The sequence below is a fragment of the Balaenoptera borealis genome (assembly GCF_965194805.1).
Source record: "Balaenoptera borealis genome assembly, chromosome: 1".
Taxonomy (NCBI): Eukaryota; Metazoa; Chordata; class Mammalia; order Artiodactyla; family Balaenopteridae; genus Balaenoptera; species Balaenoptera borealis.
This window is the reverse complement of record NC_138860.1, coordinates 172,981,246-172,994,889: the sequence shown is the minus strand read 5'-3', so window position 1 is coordinate 172,994,889 and position 13,644 is coordinate 172,981,246. Positions and strand designations below refer to the sequence as shown.

The 13,644-nt window shown below is 43.6% G+C and overlaps 1 long non-coding RNA gene across 4 annotated transcripts in view; it reads left to right on the top strand.

The window, feature by feature from the left end:
- The window catches only part of LOC309608701, a 42,631-nt gene extending 37,561 nt beyond the window's left edge, over positions 1–5,070 (top strand). For 3 of the 4 annotated variants that reach the window (XR_014233072.1, XR_014233073.1, XR_014233074.1), the window contains one exon: positions 1,839–2,178. This is a non-coding gene — a long non-coding RNA (uncharacterized lncRNA). Of the gene's footprint in view, positions 1–1,838; positions 2,179–3,103 lie in introns of those variants that run through there. The other variant, XR_014233071.1, reaches the window with a different exon arrangement.
- Positions 5,071–13,644: the final 8,574 nt, after the last annotated feature.

The window sequence follows — 13,644 nt, the reverse complement described above, 5'->3', positions numbered from 1 at the left end:
AGTGGGGGCTATTCGTCGTTGCGGTGCGTGGGCTTCTCACTGTGGTGGCTTCTCTTGTTGTGGAGCATGGGCTCTAGGTGTGCGGGCTTCAGTAGTTGTGGTGCGCAGGCCTCAGTAATTGTGGCACGTGGGCTTAGTAGTTGTGGCTCATGGGCTCTAGAGCGCAGGCTCAGTAGTTGTGGTGCACGGGCTTAGTTGCTCTGCGACATGTGGAATCTTTCTGGGCCAGGGCTCGAACCCATGTCCCCTGCACTGGCAGGTGGATTCTTAACCACTGTGCCACCAGGGAAGCCCTCATCATTTTTTGAAATAAACTTTTTACTTTGGAATATCTTTAGATCTACAGAAAAGTTACACAGATAGTCAAGAGAGTTCCCATATACCCCTCACTCAATTTCCCCTAATGTTAGCATTTTACATCACCATAGCAGATTTGTCAAATCGAAGAAGCCAACATTGGCTTATTACTATTAAACTCCAGACTTTCTTCAGATTTCACTAATGTCCTTTTTCTGTTCCAGGATCCCATCCAGGATACTACACTGCGTCTAGTCCTCATGTCTCTTTAGTTTCTTCTGCTCTGTGACAGTTTCTCAGTCTTACCTTATTGCTATGACTTTGGTAGTCTTGAGGAGCACTGGTCAGGTATTTTGCAGAATGTTCCTCAATTTGGACTTATCTGATGTTTTCCTCATGGCTAGACAGAGGTTATGGGTTTTGGGGAAGAGATGACGTACCTTTCTTTCTTTTTCTTTCTTTTTTTAATTAATTAATTAATTGTATTTTTGGCTGCGTTGGATCCTTGTTGCTGCATGCGGGCTTTCTCTAGTTGCTGTGAGCACAGGCTTCTCACTGCGGTGGCTTCTCTTGTTGCGGAGCATGGGCTCTAGGCACGCAGGCTTCAGTAGTTGTGGCACGTGGGCTCAGTAGCTGTGGCTCGTGGGCTCAGTAGCTGTGGCTTGTGGGCTCTAGAGCACAGGCTCAGTAGCTGTGGCACACGGGCTTAGTTGCTCCGCGGCATGTGGGATCTTCCCGGACCAGGGCTTGAACCCATGTCCCCTGCATTGGCAGGCAGATTCTTAACCACTGTGCCACCAAAGAAGCCCCCCGAAGTACCTTTCTTATCACACCCTATAGGAGGTCACATGCTACCCACATGACATTACTGGTGATGTTATTACCTTTCATCACTTGGTTTAGTTGGTTTTTCTCCACTGTAAAGTTACTATTTTCCCCCTTTCCCTACTCTATTCTTTGGAGGTGATATCTAATCATTTTAATTTGCATTTCCCTCTGCAGTTGCGAGTTCCTGTGAGAATTACCTCTTCATCCGTTGCTTATGTTTCAACTTGTTTGCTTGTCTTTAGTTCTTACTGGCTTCTAGGTGTTATTTATATATAAATTGCAATTATCTTTTTCCAGAGAGTCATTTAGTATTTTAATTTTGTTCATAATGTCTTCTGCCATTTTTAAGTTTTTAATTTTAATTTAATCATATTTACAAATGGTTTCCTTTAATCTTTGTGCTTTCTGAACTACCTTTTGAACACCCAGCCAAGACTCAGCAATCCCCTAACAATCGTTGGTTCTCCTGACTTGATTCATGTTGCCCTTTTGCCTCAAACGCCCTTTCTCCTTTTCACTGCCAAGCAAGCGCCTACTTATCTTCAATGCCATAAACCAAATAAAACCTTCTGTGGGAAGCCCCTCCCAATTTCCCCAGGTAGAATTGGTTGCTCTCTCCACAGTGCTCTCACAACTTGTCCACACCTTTATTAAAGTACATATTGTGGACTTCCCTGCTGGCGCAGTGGTTAAGAATCCACTTGCCAATGCAGGGTACACGGGTTCAAGCCCTGGTCCAAGAAGATCCCACATGCCACGGAGCAACTAAGCCCATGCGCCATGACTACTGAGCCAGCGCTCTAGAGCCCACGAGCCGCAACTACTGAGCCTGTGTGCCACAACTACTGAAGCCCACACGCCTAGAGCCCATGCTCCGCAACAAGAGGAGCCACCGCAATGAGAGAAGCCACTGCAATGAAAAGCCAACGCACTGCAACGAAGAGTAGCCCCCGCTCGCCGCAACTAGAGAAAGCCCGCATGCAGCAACGAAGACCCAACACAGCCAAAATGAATTAATTAAAAAAAATAATAAAGTACCTCATATAAGTGGAATCATACTTTTTTTGTCCTTTTGTGACTGGCTTATTTCACTTAGCATAACATCTTCAAGGTTCATTCATGTTGCAGCATGTGTCAGAATTTTTTTTTTTAAGACTGAATAATATTTTATTGTATGAATATACTACATTTTGGTAATCCATTCAATAGTTGATGGACACTTTGGTTGCTTCCATGTTTTAGCTATTACGAATAATGCTGCTGTGAACATGGGTGTACACAGTAGTGTGTCTTCAAGACCCTACTTCCAATTGTTTTGAGTATATACCAAGAAGTGGAATTGCTGGGTCATAGGTTAATTCTGCTTAATTTTTTTGAGGAAACTCCATACTATTTCCCACAGCTTCTGCATCATTTTGCATTCCTACCAACAGTGCACAAGTGTCCCAATTGTTCCACCTCCTTGCCAACACTTGTTGTTTTTTGTGTTTTTGATAGTAACCATCCTAATGGGTGTGAGGTGACCAACTAATTCATCTTTGTAACCGAACACTGGGCATGATGCAGTCAATGTTTATTGAATGAATGAATGAATGAGGCTATAGCCTGGATCAGTGGTCTTCAGACTTTTTGCTCTTGTGCCCCCTTAAAGAATTTTTTTAAATTCCACATTTGTGAGGATTCCAACAGGAAACAACGCACTCAAAGTAAGACAATTCAAGAAGGTCATATATGCAAAGAAGCTAATGTAGAAGGTGTGGTCAAGGTGTAGGGAAATCACAAGGGATTATGCAGGGAGCTGGGAAGGGCGGGAGCCAGGCTGTTACCACCTGAGGTCTAAAGGGCAATTTCTCTTCCTTAAGAGGAGCACTAACTTTCTGCCCAGGGCCAGGGCCAGACTGACTAGATGTCCAGAGGTGGGAACAAGGGAATAGAGACCCTAATCTCACTCTCTTCCCTCCCTCCTGTCTCCTGCCAGGACTTCCCATTGAGCAAATCCAAGCCGAGGCTAGAAGGCATAGAGCCGTTGATGTCCTCCATCCAAGTCAGCCAACCAGGGGAGAGGAAGGGAGGAGTAGGTCGAAGAATGGACCTGCTGGTCCACATGCAGGCTATCTGGCACGTTTTAAAATTGACAACTGAAACGTTCATTTTAGGGACTTCCCTGGTGGCGCAGTGGTTAAGAATCTGCCTGCCAATGCAGGGGACACAGGTTCGAGCCCTGGTCCGGGAAGATCCCACATGCTGCGGAGCAACTAAGCCTGTGCGCCACAACTACTGAGCCACGTGTTGCACATACTGAAGCCCGTGCACCTAGAGCCCGTGATCCACAAGAGAAACCACCACAATGAGAAGCCCGCGCACAGCAATGAAGACTAAACGCAGCCAAATAAATAAATAAATAAATAAAATTAAAGATACTGCAGTTTTTAAAAAATGAAAATAAAATGAAGGAATGGATATAGATCAAACATTTAAAAAATAATAATAAAATATTCATCTTAAATGTAAGCCATTGCAAAGGATATACTTGCTAGCATATCGAAAATATCTTAAAAAAACTGTTCCATCATCAGTTGAATGTAAGTATCATCATGGTTTGATACTCACTATCATTCATGTCAAGAAAATATCAGAACAAGCTGTACATTAGCAGGCAGAAATGCTACATCATTATTTTTTTTCTTCTTGAATGTATAGTTACATTTTGCTTCCTCTCACAGAATGTTCTCCTAGGGTAATATATTTTCTGCTGGAAAGTCTGTTATTGATTACCTAATTCATACTCCCAACAGAAATTTATATATATGATTGCACTTTAAGAAATTTTAAAATTTAAATAATTTAAAATTTCCTTTGACTCTAAAGCTCTATGTTTTAAAATTTCTTCTGGATTGAAATATCACTTATTATTGCATTAGTACACAATTGATCAAAGCAACATAACATATATCTTTTGAAAAATGATTATTAAACAAAGAGTAAAATGATATTGGAAATGTATCTCTTACTGAAATAGATTTTTTTCAATTAGTTTATGTATTTATGAATAAATGTTACTTATTGCTGGAATGAAGCTGGGTTCTGCATCAACTTTATATCTATTTTTAACTTTTATAAATAGAAACTCTGAGAAACCTTGTTCCAATAAATAAGTAGGTGAAAGCGGAGGGAGTTCTGTTACAATAATATCACTTAATTATTTGAATTCTTGGCGTTACAAGCCAAAAAATTACATAGTGACCTATCATCAAAAGTTATTTTTAAGACAACAAAATCAGAATCTCCTTCAACTCTATTGAAAGCAAAGTACCAGCAACTGTCCCACTTGCAAAATGCTTTATTATCCAGTCATCACAGTTCTTCACCTTTGGTTGGTGCCCTGAAGGTGTTTAACCCCCAACCCCAACCCCCTGGGGTAAGGTTGTGGGTGAAAATCAGGGCTGAGAGCCTTTTGTAAAGTATGAGCAGGGTGGGTGGGAAAGAAAAAGGTGGACCTGGACTTCAGAGCATCTTCTCCAGAAAATGTGTCTTAGGAAAGAGCATGAATAGAGTTTGAGGATCTGCAGGTCAGTTCTTGGAAGTATCTGTGCCACACACCCTTGCCTTCAAGGTACTTCCAATCTAGTAGGGGAGAGAAGTTAGCAAATTGCCGAAGTACAAAATGCACTGAGGGGTTGGTGAGTAGTGATGGAGGTGTTCAGGGAGTTTACTTCCCTCTGTGGGAAAGGCTTCATGGGTGAGGTGGCATGTCAGCTGCTTTTCAGGTCGGGTAGGATTTTGACAGAAGAGATAGTGGAGAGGACATTCCAAATGAACCGCACTGGATGAACAAAGGCTCAGAGAGAAGAAGCCATAGGGAAAAAAAAAAAAAAAAAAGGAAGCCATAGGGCATGTTTGGGGAATAAGCAGAGTGTAGACAGAGGCAAAGAGTAGGAGAAAAGGCAGATACATAGAATCATAAACTCTCAAGCCTAAAATCTTAAGAATCACCTAATCCAACCTCCACAATTACCACCAGCACTGGACCAAAATCCACTCAGTGCTCAAAAACATCTAGTCACCAGGAGCTCTTTCTTTATAGAATACCCCATCCAGTGGAAATATAAGTCGAGCCACATATATAATTTAAATTCTTCTGGTAACTACCAAAGGGAAAAAAAAAAAGAAACAAGTGAAATTAAATTTTTTTGTCTTCTCAGACTTTTTAAATCCCCATTATTGATTTACATGCAATAAAATTAACCAATTTTAAATGTATGTTTTGTCACATGTACAGGGGCAATTAATTTTAATAATGCTTTATTTAACTCAACACATCCAAAATATTATCCTTTCAACAAGTAATCAATATAAAAAACTGTTAATGAGATATTTTACATTCTTTTTTTTTGTACGAACTCATCCCAATTCAGACCAGCCACATTTCATGTGCTCAGTTGCCCCATGTGGCCCCATCTGTGTGAATGAAGCACAGATCTAGAGGGAAATCATCATATCCTTGGACCACTCTTGGTGGTTAGAAATTTTCCCTTGGATGGTAGAATAATGTTGGCTTGGTTTCTTCTTTAAACATCTGAATCTTCAACTTGTTTACCATAGACATGTATTAATATAGAATTAGCATAGGAATAAGTACTAGGTGTTATGGTTGCTCATGTGAGGGGCACCCCATCCTGGCCTTGTAGGTCAGGGGAAGGTTTCAAGAGGAAGATACACAGGAATGGACACAATTAATGCTAAAACCAGATTTGATTATGTTCAGCTTATAATTGTTCTTTAAACCATACTTATATGTTTGATGTACTCTTCTGTATATTATACATTTCACAATTTAAAAACATAGGTCTACTCCCCAGTAGCAATGAGCAATGATCCAGCGTCCAGAGTTTGTCTTCTAAAAACCATTCTCCGATAGAAAGAACCAGGGATCTTTGGAGAAGTAGATGATTTTAGGGCTGGGGTAGAGAAAAGACAAGATGAGCTTAGAGCATGTTGCAGTGCCAGAAAGTAAGGAAGTGTTCAAAAACCAAAGGTTGCGGGGGCATGGCAAACGCTCGGGAGTCATCCTGACAACCTGAAAGAGCTCCTAATGGGCAAAGCTGGACAATTTGAGCAACAAAAGAAATAACATAGTATTGGATTATAACCCAAAGTGTAAAATAAATATTACAGAGTCCCTACTGATAAAACTAAATGATTGAATAAATAAATAAATAAATAGGGGAGAAGAGACAAATCTTCTTTAAAGAAGTATTCCAAAGAATTTATGTAGATGCTTCCCCTTCTAGGAGGTGGAACTTAATCCCACTCTCTACCCGTTGAGTGTCAGCCGGATTTAGTGACTTGCTAAAGAATAGAAAGGTAGGGGTGGGGGTTAGGGAGTGGGAGTGGATGGAGTCACTTTACAGTGGAGAGGCCTGGCAAATATCACCAAGTGATGGCGGTTAACATCACCAGTAATAAGTCATGTGGGTAGCATGCAATCCATGACAGGGTGTGATGAGAAGGGCACTTCATCTCTGGGCTATTTTTTCCCCAAAACCCATAACTTCAGTCTAGTCATGAGGAAAACATCAAGTAAGTCCAAATTAAGGGACATTCTGCAAAATACCTAACCAGTGTTCCTCAAGACTGTCAAGGTCATAGGAACAAGGGAAAACTGGTAAGTTGTCACAGACCAGAGCAGACTAAGGAGACAGGAGGATGAAATGCAGTGTAGTATCCTGGATGGGATCCTGGAACAGAAAAAGGACATTGGTGAAATCTGATTAAAGTCTGGTGTTTAGCTACTGCTAATACGTATATCAATGTTGACTCCTTAGTTTTGACAAATACACCTTGGTAACATAAGATGTTAATGTTAGGGAACTGTTGACTGAAACCATCTGCCTTGGCCAGGCCTGGTTGCTTGAGTTGTCTCACAACAGGGGTCCCGATAAGGAACATGGTTCTGCCGCCGAAAACTAACCGGGAGAATTCGAGAGGGGCCGAAAGGAGGGAGGAGACGATATGTCCTGCCCTAACCCCCCAGAAACCCTCACGCTGGAATCCATCTTGGCTGAGAGATGCATGAGCCACCAGGAAGGACCCTGAGTCACCAGATATGGGCCAAGCAAGATGATTGGCCAGAGACAACCCGGAAACTAACCCCATTACCATAAAACCTGAGACTGTGAGCCGCGTGGCAGAGCAGTTCTCCTGGGTTCCCTTACCCTGCTGTTCTCTGACCACGTGCCCCTTTCCAATAACGTCTCTTGCTTTGTCAGCACATGTGTCTCCTCAGACAATTCATTTCCGAGTGTTAGACAAGAGCCCACTCTTGGGCCCTGGAATGGGTTCCCCTTCCTGCAACATTAGTATTAGGGGAAACTGGTTGAGGGGTATACGGGAAGCCTTTTGACTATCTTTGCAACTTTTCTGTAAATCTAAAATTATTCTAAAGAAAAGGTTTAATTTTTAAAATATATCACATATATATGATATGCATATATGTATATCATATATGAAAGCGGAGGGAGAAAGAAAGAAAGAAAGAAAGAAAGAAAGAAAGAAAGAAAGAAAGAAAGAAAGAAAGAAAAGAAGGAAGGAAGGAAGGAAGAAAGAAAAGAAGGAAGGAAGGAAGGAAGAAAGAAAGAGAGAAAGAAAGAAAGAAAAAGAAAGGAAGGAAGGAAGAGAGGGAGGGAGGGAGGGAGGCAGGAAGAAAGAAAGAAAGTAGGAAGGAAGGAAGGAAAGGAAGCAAGGAAGGAAGGAAGAAAGAAGAAAGGAAGGAAGGAAGGAAGGTCTTGCTTACTCGAAGCAGAAACCTCTGATGTGGTTGCATTGCAGGGAGCATGGGGAAGAGGCCGGGTGGAGTAGCAGGCCCAGAGGTTACTATAAGTTGGGTCAGGGTTAAGCCTTTGGGCCTTCATCCCGTGGCTGTGGGGAACCATTGAAGGTTACTGAGCAAGGGTGTGGCTGATTATGGAATGACTCAGCCAAAGTTACACAGTTTCAGCTTCCCCAGGCCCCTTCCTTCCATGTGCTCTTTATTCTTTGCCTGCAGAGGCCAAGCTCTGGCAGGAATCTAAGTCACTAGCACAGAGATGATCACCTCCACTGCCCACCCTCCCGCCCCCACCCTATCCTGGTTCAGTGGTCTTTAGAGGCTCAACCTTGCCACACCTGGTAAGGACCAGAGCCACCTTTCAACCTTCCCAGCAGAGACCCCTGGGCAGGGAGGTGCAGGGCGGGGCCTCATGTAAAAATCCCACAAGCTCTAGGTGGAGTCATTTCTACCATACCCTCCTTGCTCTCTCTCCTCTCTCCTCCCTAGTGAAAGGAAACCAGTCCATCGGTGGGGGAAGGGAGCTCAGGTACAGAAGAGGCAGCTTCAAGACTGAACCTTCAAGACTGACACCAGGAAAATTGTCTGTTATCAGTCTTTCTTCCATGGCCTGCTTGGAAACACAAATATGTCCAGGTCAGAAGCTGGGGGGGAAGAAAAAGGGAGAGGAAAATTGTCAGTGTACAGTCTGCCCTCCATATCCGTGGATTCAACCAACTGCAGATTGAAAATATTCAGAAAAAGAAAATTCCAGAAAGTTCCAAAAGCAAAACTTGAATTTGTTGAGCACTGGCAATGATTTACATTATATTTACAACTATTTACATAGTATTTACATTGTATTAGGTATCATAAGTAACCTAGAGATGATTTAAATCTTTTTTTTTATGGTAGATTTATGTTTTTATGCAGATTCACTCTTTTTTTTTTTAATTAATTGATTGATTTATTTTTGGCTGCGTTGGGTCTTCATTGCTGCACGCGGGCTTTCTCTAGTTGCGGCGAGCGGGGTCTACTCTTTTGTTGCGGTGCGCGGGCTTCTCATTATGGTGGCCTCTCCTGTTGCAGAGCACGGACTCTAGGCGTGCGGGCTTCAGTAGTTGTGGCACACGGGCTTCAGTAGTTGCGGCGTGCGGGCTCAGTAGTTGTGGTGCACTGGCTTAGTTGCTCCACGGCATGTGGGATCTTCCCGGACCAGGGCTCGAACCCGTGTCCCCTGCATTGGCAGGCGGATTCTTAACCACTGCACCACCAGGGAAGCCCCTAGAGATGATTTAAAGCAGGGGTCCCCAACCCCTGCCCCCCTCCCCCCCGCCGTCTGTGGAACAATTGTCTTCCAAGAAACCAGTCCCTGGTGCCAAAAAGGCTGGGGACCACTGATTTAAAGTATACAGGTGGAGGGTGGGCTGAGGGTGCGGGTAGGTTATATGCAAATACTATGCCATTTTATAAGGGACTTGAGGATCCGCAGGTTTTGGTATCAGCAGGAGGTCCTAGAACCAATCCCTCACAGATACTGAGGGACGACTTGTACACATTTCCAGCCAGCAGTTGTAGCAGTGAGAGTTCAATGCTAGAATTTATCAGATTTCCACACATCAATTAAGCCAGTTTGAACTTCCCTGGTGGTGCAGTGGTTACGAATCCGCCTGCCAATGCAGGAGGCAGGGGTTAGGGCCCTGGTCCGGGAAGATCCCACATGCCATGGAGCAACTAAGCCCATGCACCACAACTACTGAGCCTGCGCTCTAGAGCCTGCAAGCCACAACTACTGAAGCCCGAGTGCCACAACTACTGAAGCCGACATGCCTAGAGCCTGTGCTCTGCAACAAGAGAAGCCATTGCAATGAGAAGCCCATGCGCTACAATGAAGAGTAGCCCCCACTCACCGCAAATAAAGCAAGCCCACGTGCAACAATGAAGACCCAACGCAGCCAAAATTAATTAATTAATTTTTAAAAAATTCAGCCAGTTTTCTCATCCTTTATCTTTTATCCCTCCATGGAAAAAAAGAAAACAAAAGGCTAACATTATTGAGCAACCTGTTCTGTGCTAGGCACTACGCATAACTTCACTTGGTCCTCACGGCAACTCTACTAGTATATCCATTTTATTTATTTATTTATTTTTAAATTTTATTTCATTTTTATTTATTTACTTTTAGCTGCATGGGGTCTTTGCTGCTGCTCGCGGACTTTCTCTAGTTGCGGCGAGTGGGGGCTACTCTTCGTTTCGGTGCGTGGCCTTCTCATTGCGGTGGCTTCTCTTGTTGCTGAGCATGGGCTCTAGGCATGCAGGCTTCAGTAGTTGTGGCACGTGGGCTCAGTAGTTGTGGCTCACAAGCTCTAGAGCGCAGGCTCAATAGTTGTGGCGCACAGGCTTAGTTGCTCTGTGGCACGTGGGATCTTCCCGAACCAGGGCTTGAACCTGTGTCCCCTGCATTGGCAGGCAGATTCTTAACCACTGTGCCACCAGGGAAGTCCCAGTATACCCATTTTATAGATGAGAAAGCTGAGGCTCAGAGAAGGTAAGTGACATGCCCAAGGTTATGCAGCTAATCGGTGGCAGAGCTGGGAGAGAGCAAAACCAGTTCAAGTCTTCAGAAGCACGGGCTTGAAAATGATCTTGGGGAATTTTACCTTTCAGGGTAGAGGAAATGGTTTTATGGTAAAATCAAAATTTCTTGCAGGATATCTAGCCCCCATTTCTTTCTTTTTTTGTTGTTTTTAATACATTTATTTATTTTATTTTTGGCTGCATTGGGTCTTTGTTGCTGCACGCAGGCTTTCTCTAGTTGCAGGGAGCGGGAGCCACTCTTCGTTGCGGTGCGCAGGCTTCTCATTGAGGTGGCTTCTCTTGTTGTGGAGCACGGGCTCTTGGCACATGGGCTTCAGTAGTTGCGGCTCGTGGGCTCAGTAGTTGTGGTGCACAGGCTTAGTTGCTCCATGGCATGTGGGATCTTCCCCGACCAGGGCTCGAACCCGCGTCCCCTGCATTGGCAAGCGGATTCTTAACCACTGTGCCACCAGGGAAGCCCATCATTTTGCACTTATTAATACCCTGCATCCAATTATGTACTCTTGCTCCTGTGTGGTAGCCTGCTGTTTACAACCAGTGCGGAAGCCAACTGGGATCATGTCTCTTACAGCTCTTCTGCATCCCCTAGAGTTCAGAGATCAGCGCCTAGCTAACAGAAGGTGTATTTTATTTCTTATTACTGTGATTGTAACCAACTACCATTTATTGATCGCTTATTATGCACTAAATACTCTATATTTTATTTCTCAGAACTACCTTAGAGATAGGTATTTTTATCTCCACTATGTAAACTGAGGCTCAGAAAAATTAAATAACTTGTCCCAGGTCACAGAGCTGTTAGGACCATGGGGGCAGGAGCCTTGAAAGTCTGGCACTGTCCCCAGACTGATGTTAAGGGGCTTGTGGCTTTTCACCTACTTGCTCTTCCCTTAACCATCAGCTGAGCTGTGTCTGGAGAAAGAGAAAAAAATATCAAACTAGAGGCTTGTCAGAGGAGGTGGCTGCCATGTCATGGACCAGACCACAGGGACAGGAGACTTTTGACAAGTAAGTTAGGTATGACTCCACCAAAAGCAGTCACAAAGTCTTGTTCCTGTGGATGCAGGGGGTGAGAAGTGGTCAGGAAAAACCCTGGGACATCTAGCAGTGTCAGCACTGGACAGCTGCCTACATCTACGTGCGGAGAGTAGAGAGTGGGATCTGATGGCCAAATCACTCACAGCGAGGGGGTGATCAACTCACGAGGGTTTCCATCTTCCTTGTCCAAGAATTTGATCCAAGAGGAGGAAATGCAGGGTTCATAGTGCACCACTAGGTGGCACTGTGTGAGGAGGGCACAAAAATTATTCAATCAGAACTTTTCAACATGAATAATTAGAAGGGATTTTAGAGCAAGCAAACCATAAAGTAAACATCTCCTTTTACAGAAGGCATGTGAGATCCAGAGAAGTTATACAAGTTTCCCAGCTTTGTGGCTGAGCCAGTACCAGAGACCCAAGTCTGCCTCTTTCTAAGTTCAGTGCATTTCATTTTAACGCTCATCAAAACACATCTAGATGTCCATCTACTCATGGTGTGATCTTACTCAAGTCACTGATGTTTTTCTGAGTCTCAGTCCTCTGTGCATAGAATAGAGGATTAGTCTAGATCCATGATGTCAATAGCCATACGTGGCTATTTGAATTTAAATTAATTAAAACTTAAAATTCAGTTCTTAGTCACACTAGCCATATTTCAAGTGCTCAATAGGCAATGTGGATAGTGGCTATCATATTGGACAGCGTAGATATAGAATATTTCCATTATTGCAGATAGTTCTAATAGACAGCATTGACTGGTATTTAAGGTCCTTCCAGATTTAGTATCCTATGGATCCTCTGTGAGAGCATTGGAGGGTATAGGAGTAAATGCATAAGGTTTCCCAGCTCTCAGCCTGAGTTTTTATTTATTTATTAAATTTATTTATTTATTTATTTATTATTTACTTTTGGCTGTGTTGGGTCTTTGCTGCTGCGCGCGGGCTTTCTCTAGTTGCGGTGAGCGGGGGCTACTCTTCATTGTGGTGCACGGGATTCTCATTGTGGTGGCTTCTCTTGTTGCGGAGCACGGGCTCTAGGCGTGCGGGCTTCAGTAGTTGTGGCACATGGGCTCAGTAGTTGTGGCTCGTGGGCTCTAGAGCGCAGGCTCTATAGTTGTGGCACATGGGCTTAGTTGCTCCGCGGCATATGGGATCTTCCCGGACCGGGGCTCGAACTCATGTCCCCTGCATTGGCAGGCGGATTGTTAACCACTGCACCACCAGAGAAGTCCAGCCTGAGATTTTAACCACATGTAAGCACTGAGGGATACAGAAAAGAATAAGATGGATACAAATCCTCTGTTAATGGAGTTGACATTCTAATGGACCTAAGGTACTGACTCTAAAAACCACAGCTTCTGCAATCAAGGCACTTAGAACCGTGTGTCTTCAACTTTAATATATATACATGTAAAATGCAGTTTCTGATTCAGTAGGCTTGGGATGGAGCCTATGAACCTGCATTTCTTTTTTTTGTTGTTGGCCACTCTTAGCAGCTTTCGGGATCTTAGTTTCCTGACCAGGGTTTGAACCCGGGCCCTTGGCAGTGAAAGCTCTGAGTTCTAACCACTAGACCACCAGGGAATTCCCTGTCCTTTAACTTCTTTAAAAAACTTATAGCCTACCTAGGACTTCATATTTAAAATGTATTTATGGTAGACAGAACATAGTTGGATCTTGCTTTCTTAATCCAATATGACAATTTCTGCCTTTCTGTAGGGCGATTTAGATCACTTTTAATGGAATTTTTGACATGGCTCAATTTAATCTGTCTTGCCACTTGTTTTCTATTTGTCCCATCTGTTCTTTGTTCCTATTTTTCTCTTTTCTTGCCTTCTTCTGTATCAGTTGAGTTTTTTTTTTTTTAATTAATTAATTTATTTATTTATGGCTGTGTTGGGTCTTCATTTCTGTGTGAGGGCTTTTTCTAGTTGCGGCAAGTGGGGGCCACTCTTCATCGCGGTGCGCGGGCTTCTCACTATCGCGGCCTCTCTGATTGCGGAGCACAGGCTCCAGACGCGCAGGCTCAGTAATTGTGGCTCACGGGCCCAGTTGCTCCGCGGCATGTGGGATCTTC